The sequence below is a fragment of the Dipodomys merriami genome, unplaced genomic scaffold (genome assembly GCF_024711535.1).
Source record: "Dipodomys merriami isolate MVZ:Mamm:240054 unplaced genomic scaffold, mDipMer1.0.p SCAF_756, whole genome shotgun sequence".
Lineage (NCBI taxonomy): Eukaryota > Metazoa > Chordata > Mammalia > Rodentia > Heteromyidae > Dipodomys > Dipodomys merriami.
In genome coordinates this window covers 51,117-62,329 of record NW_027206353.1, presented here as the reverse complement: position 1 = coordinate 62,329, position 11,213 = coordinate 51,117, and the positions used below count along the sequence as shown (strand labels likewise).

Genomic DNA, 11,213 nt, shown 5'->3' with positions numbered 1-11,213 from the left:
TGCTGGTAGCTATAGTGTGGTCTTGTTTGTAAACATTTGGGTAAATTCCCAAAAGTGGGATTGCTGGGTCATAGGGGAGCTCTATGTGATGTCTTTTGAGGAACCTCCATACTACTTTCCAAAGTGGTTGAACGACTTTACACTCCCACAAACAATGAAGTAAGGTTCCCTTCTGTCCACATCCCCTCTAGCAACTATTGTTATTAGAGTTCTTGATTTTTGCCATTCTAAATGGTGTGAGTTTGTATCTCAATGTTGTTTTGATTTGCATTTCTTTTTATGGCTAGGGAGGTTTAGCATTTTTTCATGTGTCTATTGGCTATCCTTCTTTCTTCTTCAGAGAAGTTTCTCTTTAAGTCTTTAGTCCATTTATTTATTGGGCAGTTGTTTCTTTGAGGATTTGTTGTAAGGGGATTTAATTTTTTGAGTTCGAAGTATATTTTAGATATGAGACCCTTGTCCGTTGTATGACTAGTGAAGATCTTCTCCCAATCCGTGGGCTTTGTATTGATCTTGCTAGCTATGTCCTTTGTCATGCAGAAGCTCTGCAACTTTATGCAATCCCATTTTTCCAACATTTCTTTGATTTGTTGTGTTTCTGGGTCTCTATTAAGAAAATTTCGGGCAGCGCCAAGGAGACCTAGGGTTTCTCCTATTCCATCCTGTAATGTTTTCAGTGTCTGCTTTGACTGCGAGGTCTTTGATCCATTTGGAATTGATTCTGTTACATGGTGATATATAAGTATCTAGCTTTAGTTTTCTACAAGTAGTTAACTAGTTTTGCCAGCACCATTTACTGAAGAGGCTGTCTTTCTTCTATTCTATTTTTTTATCTCCCTTATCGAAGATTAGATGGCTATAGGTCTGTAGGTTCATTTCTGGGATTTCAATTCAATTCCATTGGTCCTGAGGTCTGTTCTTGTGCCAGTAACAAGCTGTTTTGATTACTATGGCTTTATAGTAGAGTTTGAAATTTGGTATTGATATTCCTCCAGCAGTGTTCTTTCCGTTGAGGAGCGTTTTTCCTATTCGGGGTCTTTTATTGTTTCATATGAATTTTTGGATTGCCTCTTCTATTTCCTTGAAGAATGAGGTTGGAATGTTGATAAGTATCACATTGAATTTGTAGATAGCCTTGGGAAGTATTGCCATTTTCACGATGTTAATCTTTCCAATCCAGGAGCATGGGAGTTTTTCCCATTTTCTAAGTACCGTTTTTATTTCATTTTTCGTTTTTGAAGTTTTCATCATAGAGGTCCTTCACTTCTTTTATTAAGTTAATTCCTAGGTATTTTATTTTTTGGGGGGCTACTACAAATGGAGTTGCTTTCCTAATTTCAGCCCCACTTTTCTAACATTTGTTACCTCTTCCTCCTTTTGGTGCTGGGGACTGAACAGAGAGTCTTGTGCATGCCAGGGATGTACTCTACCATTGAGTTGCATATTCACCCAGAGCTTTGCTTATCATACTAGTCAAGGACTCTATTAAGTATTTGATACAATTACCAAGGTACATGAGAATAAGGGAGATGCTGCACTTAGCATTTGGACAAAATAATCACCCTGTCTATAGGAGTCACCTCAATGTTGGCTTGTGTGGCAATGAGTGCAGACCTCTGGCTAGGAGGAAACAAAAGCCATGCCTGAGAAATATATGGTGATCTACTGATATAATTATCAAGAAGAGTTTTCTGAGGGGTGAGGCAAGAGTTATTAATTGTGAAACAAGAACTACTTCGTCAAGAGTGTAAAGTAATAATCCAAAGCCACCAGAAAAGGCTCATAAATGAGTATTTAAGAGAAAACAAAAAAATATTCTTAGTCATTTGTTGTTGAGGGATTTAATTTTTTGAGTTCCAAGTATATTTTAGATATGAGACCCTTGTCCGTTGTATGGCTAGTAAAGATCTTCTCCCAATCGGTGGGCTTTCTATTGATCTTGCTAGCTATGCCGTTTGCCATGCAGAAGCTCTGCAACTTTATGCAATCCCATTTGTCCAATCTTTCTTTGATTTGTTGTGTTTCCTGGTCTCTATTCAGAAAATTTCGGCCTGAGCCAAGGAGACCTAGGGTTTCTCCTATTCCACCCTGTAATGTTTTCAGTGCCTGCTTTGACTCCGAGGTCTTTGATCCATTTGGAATCGATTCTGGTGCAGGGTGATATATAAGGATCTAGCTTTAGTTTTCTACATGTAGTTAACCAATTTTGCCAGCACCATTTACTGAAGAGGCTGTCTTTCTTCCATTCTATTGTATCAAATCCTCAAAGAAACAACTGCCCAATAAATAAGTGGGCTAAAGACTTAAAGACAAACTTCTCTGAAGTAGAAAGAAGGATGGCCAATAGACACATGAAGAAATGCTCAACATCCCTAGCCATAAAAGAAATGCAAATCAAAGCAACATTGAGATACCACCTCACAACAGTTAGAATGGCAAAAATCAAGAATTCTAACAACAACAGATGCTGGAGGGGATGTGGACAGAAGGGAACCTTACTTTATTGTTGGTGGGAATGTAAACTTGTTCAACCACTTTGGAAAGAAGTATGGAGGTTCCTCAAAAGACTTCACATAGACCTCCCCTATGACCCAGCAATCCCACTTTTGGGAATTTACCCAAATATTTACAAACAAGACCACACTAAAGCTTCCAGCACAACTATGTTTATTGCAGCATTATTTACCATAGCTAAGATATGGAACCAATCCAGATGCCCTTTAGTAGATGAATGGATCAAGAAAATGTGGTATATATACACAATGGAATTCTATGCCTCCATCAAAAAGAATGACATTGCCCCCTTTGTTAGGAAATGGAATAACTTGGAAAAAATATATTAAGTGAAGTAAGCCAGGCACAAAGAAACACAGGTCCCATGGTTTCCCTTATTTGTAATATCTAGTATATGTATGAGTCAAGTGGAAAAAGTAAGATAATGTGATGTTAGGAAAATGAATCCTTAGATAAGTATCTTAATGTTTTTTTTTCTTTCATGCATGTGTTTCTAATGCATTTATAAGATTATTTCTTTGTTGCTTTGTATGTCCCTCCCCCCACAGTATAACCCCCGCTTTCAATATATTTGATGTCAGTATAACTTGTGGAGGAGATGGGGAAAAACAAGTCGTTTAAGGATTCAGGTGGACCTGTTGCAACAATGAAAAGTACAAATTGTCATGTCAAAAACGAGCTTTACAATGTCGGTGGGGGGGAGATGGGGAAGGATTGGGTGGGCGGGGAGGGGGAGGCTGGGAAGGGAGGTGAAGGGTAAACAAAGGAGGAGGCTGCAATGCTTGGTAAGAAATGTATTCATTACCTTGCCCATGTAATTGTAACCCCTCTGTACAGTATGTTCACAAATAAAATAAAATTTAAAAAATATTCTTAGTCAAATACTGGTAGATATGCTAGGTGGGACCTCCATCACAGCTTGGCCTCAATCCTTAACCCACTGAGGAGTGAGAGTGCTTTGGCCAGACCTGCCTTCAGTTCTGACCCAGCAGCCTTATTGGGTTTGGGGATCATCCAACCTGATCAGTTCCAGTACTAGAGACCCAGGAATGTCAATTTGCTGGCCAACACCTACTCCCTAGGACTCCCACATTAGAAGCTAATTGCACTTTGATATGCCTTGGGGCAAGGACAGAAAACATCTTGCTTCTAGTCACAGATCACCCCCTGGGGAAGTTTACTTTCTAATGAGTGAGATCAGCTTGGCTTAAAGATCTATACCCCACTCATCTCCACCCTACTCCAACCTCAGGCCTGGTAGAGGAAAGCTTAGGGAAATTACTATTTCCCAACTTTACTAGCAGCAAGGAACTTGCACCTCCCCCAGTTGTATCTTTTCCTTAGAGCTTTCTAAAAGTTGCTAAGTTCCCATAGGTCCTGTTTCTGAATAAAAAGGGGCTTACAGGTTATTGGTGGCCATGGAGGAATGCCTGGCACAGACAACCTACCTGAAGCCTCACTGCAAGAAGAGTGAAAGATTCTGGCAAAAAGAACCCTTGACTGATGTGGCCTCCTGTGAAAACAGAAGTGTTCGAGCTCTTCCTGGCCATTGTAGGTTCTAAGCAATTGAGATTTCCATCTTAGTCATGTAAAGTAACCATACCCAACAGGCTAGCTCCATGCATCCCTTTTGTCCTTACAACTCCCCCTCGGCCTCAGATAGCTTTGAATGCTGGAAAAGTGAGTATGAGAATGGGTCATTGGGCCATGTCTCCCCTTCTCTCCTTCACTTGGAAGGACAGAATCAAGCAGTTCTTGATACACTATGGGGCTGGTCAGCTTTTCACTCCCTCAAAGAGCTAGACACACTTCTGTCCTTAATGTTGCCAGATGCCTTGAGAAACTACCCGGGCAACCAAGATCTTGCACTCATCCTGTGAGTTCTGCTTCACTGTAAACTGAACTGTAAGCACAGGGATCGGGGTTCCTGCTACAGTTTCTGGAGAATGTGACTGCAATCCCTCTGATGGGGCATGAGACAAGAACCTATCATTGTGTGAAGGAGAAGTAGATCTGTAATGGCCAGTATTCATAACTGCCTTTTGTGGTTCCATTCCCAAAGAGGAATGTGTAATGGGTGGCAGGTATAGCCAGTCCTGTGTCAGAATAAAGGAGGAAGAGGCCCTGCTACCTCAGTGCCCAGACAAGCCTTGAACGTCAATCCTGTCAGTACTCCAAACATCAAATTGGTACTAGGAAAATTGTAACATCTAGTTTTAGTTTTCTTTCTCTTCAAACTGCTTTTTTGCTACTGGCATGCTATTGAGAGATTGCTAACTTTAAAACTGGGCCAGGGAAAATAAAAAAATATTGGCATTTGTCATACTCCTCTTCAAAATAGCAGGAATACCATGAATTTGAAACTCCTCTTGAGCACCAGTCCTATATTGCTAAGATTAAATCCTGCTGGCCACCTTTATATTTCAAATACATTGAAAGAATAAAAGGGATTCTTAAGAAGAATAAGGACTAAGAGTATAAAATGTATACTTCTTTATTTATATAAATAAGGCTTTCATACAATTATATTTAAAAGAAATCTGTATTTTTACATTCACCACCAGTGAGTTTCTGACAGGAAATGCTGTGCATAATGATACACAGCAAGGATCCCACTCCAGGACAACAGGAGCTCAGGAAAGCACCATTAATTTGAGAAGTAGGCAGGCTCTGACACTCCTGTTGCACTGCTAGCAATGGGAAGTCTTAAACTAGTTCCTCCACCAAGTCTTCTTCAAATTCCCCCTGTTCATCAGCAGTGTCATCTTGGCACTGCTGGTACTCGGACACCAGGTCATTGATATTGTTCTCAGCTTCAGTGAACTCCATCTCATCTATGCCCTCACCTATGTACCAGTGCAAGAATGCATTGCACTGGAACATGGCACTGAACTGCTCTGAGATGCACTTGAAGGGATCCTAGATGGCTATGTTGTTGCCGATGAAGGTGGCCGACATCGTGAGTCTATGTGGGGGTGGGGTGGGGGGGAAAGGAAGGGGGGATGTCACACACAGCCATCTTCACATTGTTGGAGATCCAGTCTCCAACGTAGCTGCTGTTCTTGTTCTGCATGTTGAGCATCTGTTCATCCACCTCTTCATGGACATGCAGCCTCGGAAGATGGCAGCCGCTGTCAGGTAGCAGCCATGGTGGAGATCACAGGTGACCATCAAGTTCTTAGGGTCAAATATCTGCTGGGTGAAGCTCACGCACTGAGAGAGCATGGTACTGCTGGCTGGCAAGGCTGGCCAGGGGCACAAAGCCAGGCATGAAGAAGTGCAGGCGGGAAAGAGCACCATATTCAAGGCCAGCTTGTGCAGGTGTGCATTCAGCTGGCCAGGGAAGCACAGGCAGATGGTAACCCCGCTGTTGGTGCCTGACACCAGGTGGTTCAGGTTGCCATAGTTGGGCGTGGGCAGCTTCAAGTTACAGAAGCAGATGTTGTACAGGGCCTTGTTGTCGATGCAGAAAGTTTTATCTGCATTTTCCACCAGCTGGTGGACAGAGAAGATCGCGTTGTAGGGTTCCAGCACTGTGTTTGACACCTTTGGGGAGGGCATGACACTGAAGGTGTTCATGGTGTGGTTTGGGTACCCCTCTTGAACATTGTTGAGAATCAGGGTGCCCATGCTTGACCCGGTGCCACCTCCCAAAGAGTGGGCCAGCTAGAAACCCTGTAGATAGTCACACCTTTCTGACTTCCGCCTCACCACATCCAGTACCGGCTCCACCAGCTCAGCTTCCTCTGTGTAGTAGCCCTTGGTCCAGTTATTGGTTGCCCCGCTCTGGCCTATCAGACACAAGCCATGATGGGACACACACTCCAAGAGTATTTACTGTGCCATTTGCATTGTGAAGACAACAGGACTCTTCTGAGCCAACCTTTGCTTTTAATTTAGATAACTTTGGTGAAATAAAGGAAATGTTTTCATTGTATCTGGGACCCTACAAATCACCCAGGTTCTAAAGAAATAAAGACAATGTGGAGGAAGATACATTTTAACCCAAATCAACTACTTGTAGAAATGAAGAACAGAGCCTGCCTCAATACTGGAAATGTAATTAGTTTCACAGGAGGGACAGGAGCCCATTGTGATCATAGGAAAGCTAAGCTGCAAGCACTTGTCTGCACCTTGCTCACACATAGCTATGCTTTGATTTCTGGTGTCCTGAAGTAGTTCTCTGTTATTGCCGGGCCTTTGAAATGACCAGCAGTGCTGAATCCTTGTTGGAGGCTTTCCCTGATTGCTGATCTTTCCCTTCAGAGGCTTCTATGTCATGGAGGGCTTGCAGAGTTGCACTGATCTGAGCTGTCTGAGTGGCCAGGGGCATGACTCCAGTGGAATGGAATAGGTGGGTTAGGTGAGGACAATATCTAGGTGTATAAAGGCTCAGCCCAGCACTGGAGTGCCTGGATGTTAGGACCCATAGACCATGATGACATACCAAATATGAAGTTGTCTGGCCTGAAGCTCTGGCCAAATGGTCCTGATCTCACTGAGTCTAAGGTTCCAGGCTCTAGGTCCACCATGATGGCCCGAGGAACATATTTTTTGCCTGTGGAGACAAGAGTTGACTTAGGCCTATAATTGACAAGAAACTTAGGGGCAGAGCTTATGATTCTGAGTGACTCTCAGCATTCATTACAGAAATTACAGCATTTGAGACATGGAAACAGAAAAGATTGGTTCAGCCATTGAGGGATTTTTTGAAGAGGAGATTAGCAGTGGTTCTCTCACTTCAGCCCTCCCTTCTTTTCAGGCCTCCTGGTCACTTCCGCCTTTTGCACACCATCCCATCCCTGCCAATCCTCCAGGGCTAGTCAGTCTTTACTGATGCAGTCAATATAAGCTAGCTTATGTGGATTCAGAACAGGCAGAAGAAAGTAGAAATGCATTTGGAAGGTGGATGGAAAATGCCTCTCAACTGTGACTACCCTTTTTGCCCTTTGGCCAATGAGACAGTCATGAGACAATCAAATTGCTTCAGCTTTCTTGTCATCAAGAGGTGATTCAAACTTATGCATTCTCTTTCTTGACACTGTCTCTCAAATTACAGAGGAACAATATGGTAATCTTGCTTCACAAAAAAAAAATGGAAAAGACAACATTGAAGGAAAAGCTCATTGCTTCATGATGAGTGTTGGGCTGTTAAGAGCCAGTTGTCATTGTTGGAGTTTTTTAAAGTTACTCACCCATAAATCCTTACAGGTGTCTTCCTTGCCAAGGTAATTCAAGTGATTGATTGATATTACCCTTTAAAACTTCCATGGAGATGTTGAATATTTTTGTGATTACCATCTTGTTGTGAGATGAAATCCACTTCTGACTTAGTAAGGAATGGACTTGAGAATTCTGATAATTCTCTTAGAACTTCAATTCTGAAGGAAGCTAAATAAATCTTGATAGGATAAGAACAAATATATGTGAACTAATCTTTCCTCTTCATCCCTTTTCCTTCCCCAGTACTGTTAATTGGGCCACTGGCTCCTCTTCTCCAGTTCCAAATGCCTCAGGCCTTAACCCATTCCTTCTCCACCTCCTCGCATTTTTCTCGTCTCCATTCCTGCCAGTTTTCATCTTCAGGTTCACCTTTAATTCACCTGCTATTGTCTCTGCACATTCCAACACTGTAGATTCCACCAAATGTGGCTTGTCAAGGGAAATAATTATACACTATTTTCTTCTCATATACTTGTACTGTACTCTATAGTAAATCCACTGGCTACATAGCATGTACCTGTTATTAAGTATGATGTCATGTAGAGACACTTGAATGTGTGTGGCAGATTATTTGTAGGTTCTATACAAATACTATTTTATATAAAGAACTTGAGTGTGTGAAGATGTTGTTATTGGTGGGGGTCCTCGAGCCCATTCCATGAGGATACTGAGGGGTGATTGAATTTTAAGTAATGGTGCTGTTTTCATACTTCTTTAAATGAACTTATGAACTTATTAAAAGACTATTTTTTCAGCCCTTTGTTTATGGATCAAATCTATAATCCTAGCTAATCAGGAGGCTGAGATCTGAGGATCATGTTTCAGTGTTGGCTCAGAAGGGAAGGAATGTACTTGGAACTCTTATTTCCAATTAACCACGCACACACGCGCGCGCGCACACACACACACACACACACACACACACACACACGCACCACAACACAACACAAAGCTAGAAGAGAAGCTCTATCAATTGAGCCACTAGTAGACTTCCATGTGAACAGTGACCTGATTGAGCCTCACAGGTGTCTGCTGGACCAGACATCCATTAAAAGGGCTAAAGGATGCAGATATCTCATACAAGCTGTGTGACATCTCTGATTGGGTCTGGGATGGATATGGCCACAGACTGTCCTATGACCTTGAGAGTCATATAGCTCTCTCCTACAGACAATTAAACCCTGTACAAAGCATCCCAGTAAGTACCTTCCCTTAGGACCCCTCCTGTCTAGCAAGACATTTGATATTCTCTTCTTCAATAAATCATTGCTGTTTTATTCTTCCCTCTGCATCCATGAACTCATTCTTTGAGATCATAGAGACAAAAGATGTGATTCAGTTATTAGGTTTTCAGTATCAACATGATGGCCTGCTTCAAAACAGAACTTTTTTCTGCTTCCTGGGCACCAAAGCTGGTGGATCCTGAATGCTTTTATCTTGAGCCCTTTTTGTGTTGCCACCAAACCTGTGCTAGAGTATCATCAGTGCCCAAGGGACACACCGGGAATGCGTTTGTTCCAATCACACATGGTATACCTAGGTGTTGAGTCTGCAAACATGATGGGTACTCACAGATGTGTGACTTAGTGATGTCAGCCACTCAGCACAAGGTTTCCCTGGACCAGAGTCTCATCTCCATGCATTGATTGGATGATAGGTGAAACCTTTGTTTCTCATACACAGATTATATCCTGATTGTTCCTAGCAAATGAATTCCATAGACCACAGGGGAAACAAGCTGAATCCTTCTTTTAGTCATTTCTTCCCTAACACTGACACATCTGCTCCTTGAAGACACCATGGCCACATACCTCTCAGTAGAGGCTTTCCAAGACCCTACTCCATCATGTCACCCACCCACTTCAGATCTTTTAGCAGCCACTTTCCTCTAATAAACACTTCCCTCACGTCCAGCCTCCCCTATGAAAGTCTTCACTGTTGGGTTTTTATCCTAATGTAGGGGTCACATGCTTAACTATCAAGGTCATGGTTATTTGATATCTTTGGGGTCTACACACAGGACTGCTCAAGGCCATATTGATCCAATGTCTATGGCTCTGTTCACAAGACTGCTCAGTGCCATGGTGATGGGATGTATAGTGTCTGCATATGGGACTGCTCAGGACTATAGTGAATGATGCAGAATATCCATAGAAGGGCACCATTTTCCCATTGAGATTTTCAGCTTTCATTACTTGTGTATAGCTGGTATTCCACACAGCACTCTAAAATCTATGGGAATTTAGGAGAGAGCCTCTTTATCATGAGTTAGCAGAGAATGGAATAAAATAGAATACTCAGCTGTAGTGGTGGTGGCTCTAGCTGGTATTTCTTGATACTCAGCAGACTAAGATCTGAGGATCTAAGTTCAAGGCCAGTCCAGGCAAGAAAATTCAGTGAGATTCTTATCCCTAATTAACCACCAAAAATCCCGAAGTAGAACTATGACTGAAGTGGTAGAGCACTAATCTTCAGCAAAAAAAAAATCCAAATCAATGTTTATGCATTAATTTAAGCCTTAGGACCAACACACACACACACACACACACACACACACACACACACACACACACACAGAGAGAGAGAGAGAGAGAGACAACCATTTGTCCAGCACTGGTGGCTCACACACCTGTAATCCTAGCTATTTAGGACGCTGAGGTCTGAACTTCAGAGTTTCAATCCAGCCTAGGCAGAAAAGTTTGAGACTTATCTCCAATTAACCACCAGAAACCAGAAGTGGTCCTGTGGCTCAAAGTGCAAAAGCACTAGCCTTGAGGGACAGTGTCTAGGTCCTGAGTTCAAGCCTTTCGACTGACAAGAAAAATAAAATGTAACACCTGGATCAGGTCCTTTGTCTCCTTTGTTTGGGGAAAGAGTCTACAGACAAAAAGGAAGAGGTAAGACAGCATAACTTTATTGAAGGAAAAGACCATCAGAACCCTTGCTAGACAGGAGAGGCCCATGGGAGGGAAGGCACTAGTTGGTGTGGGTTATGTAGGTATTAATGAGGTGTCTTTAGGAATGAACTATATGTCTCTCAAGACCATTGGACAGTCTGCAGGTCATATCACTCCCCAGGCCTAGTCAGAAGCTCCACAAAGCCAACCCAAGATCTTTATGCATTCTTTAGTCCTTCTGAGTAAGTTATAATTTTGGTACCTACCTCTGGGGTATAGTCACCTCATCACAGTGTTCATTGTTCGAGGGGCGATGGGCCATGATATGATGTCAAGGAGCCTGCACACAGGACTGCTCAAGGCCAAAGTAAAAGAGAACTTCTATGGGAGAGAGACTTTGCCTCCATTGCACAGACATGCTCTTTTTATGCTCTGATAACTCTGGGCGGTTTTTCCATGTTTTCTCATTTTTTTCTCCAATGCTTTAGATGGAAACCAGGACATCATGCATGTAAGGCACGCACTTTCCCATTGCACTTATATTTCTTTCCTTGGATTTGTTTTTAAATGAGCAGTAGA

At 42.4% G+C, this 11,213-nt stretch overlaps 1 pseudogene; it reads right to left on the bottom strand.

Annotated features, from left to right (window-relative positions):
* Positions 1-5,220: 5,220 nt before the first annotated feature.
* LOC138818418 (tubulin beta-2 chain-like) lies at positions 5,221-10,956 on the bottom strand (annotated as a pseudogene).
* Between the last annotated feature and the right edge of the window lie 257 nt (positions 10,957-11,213).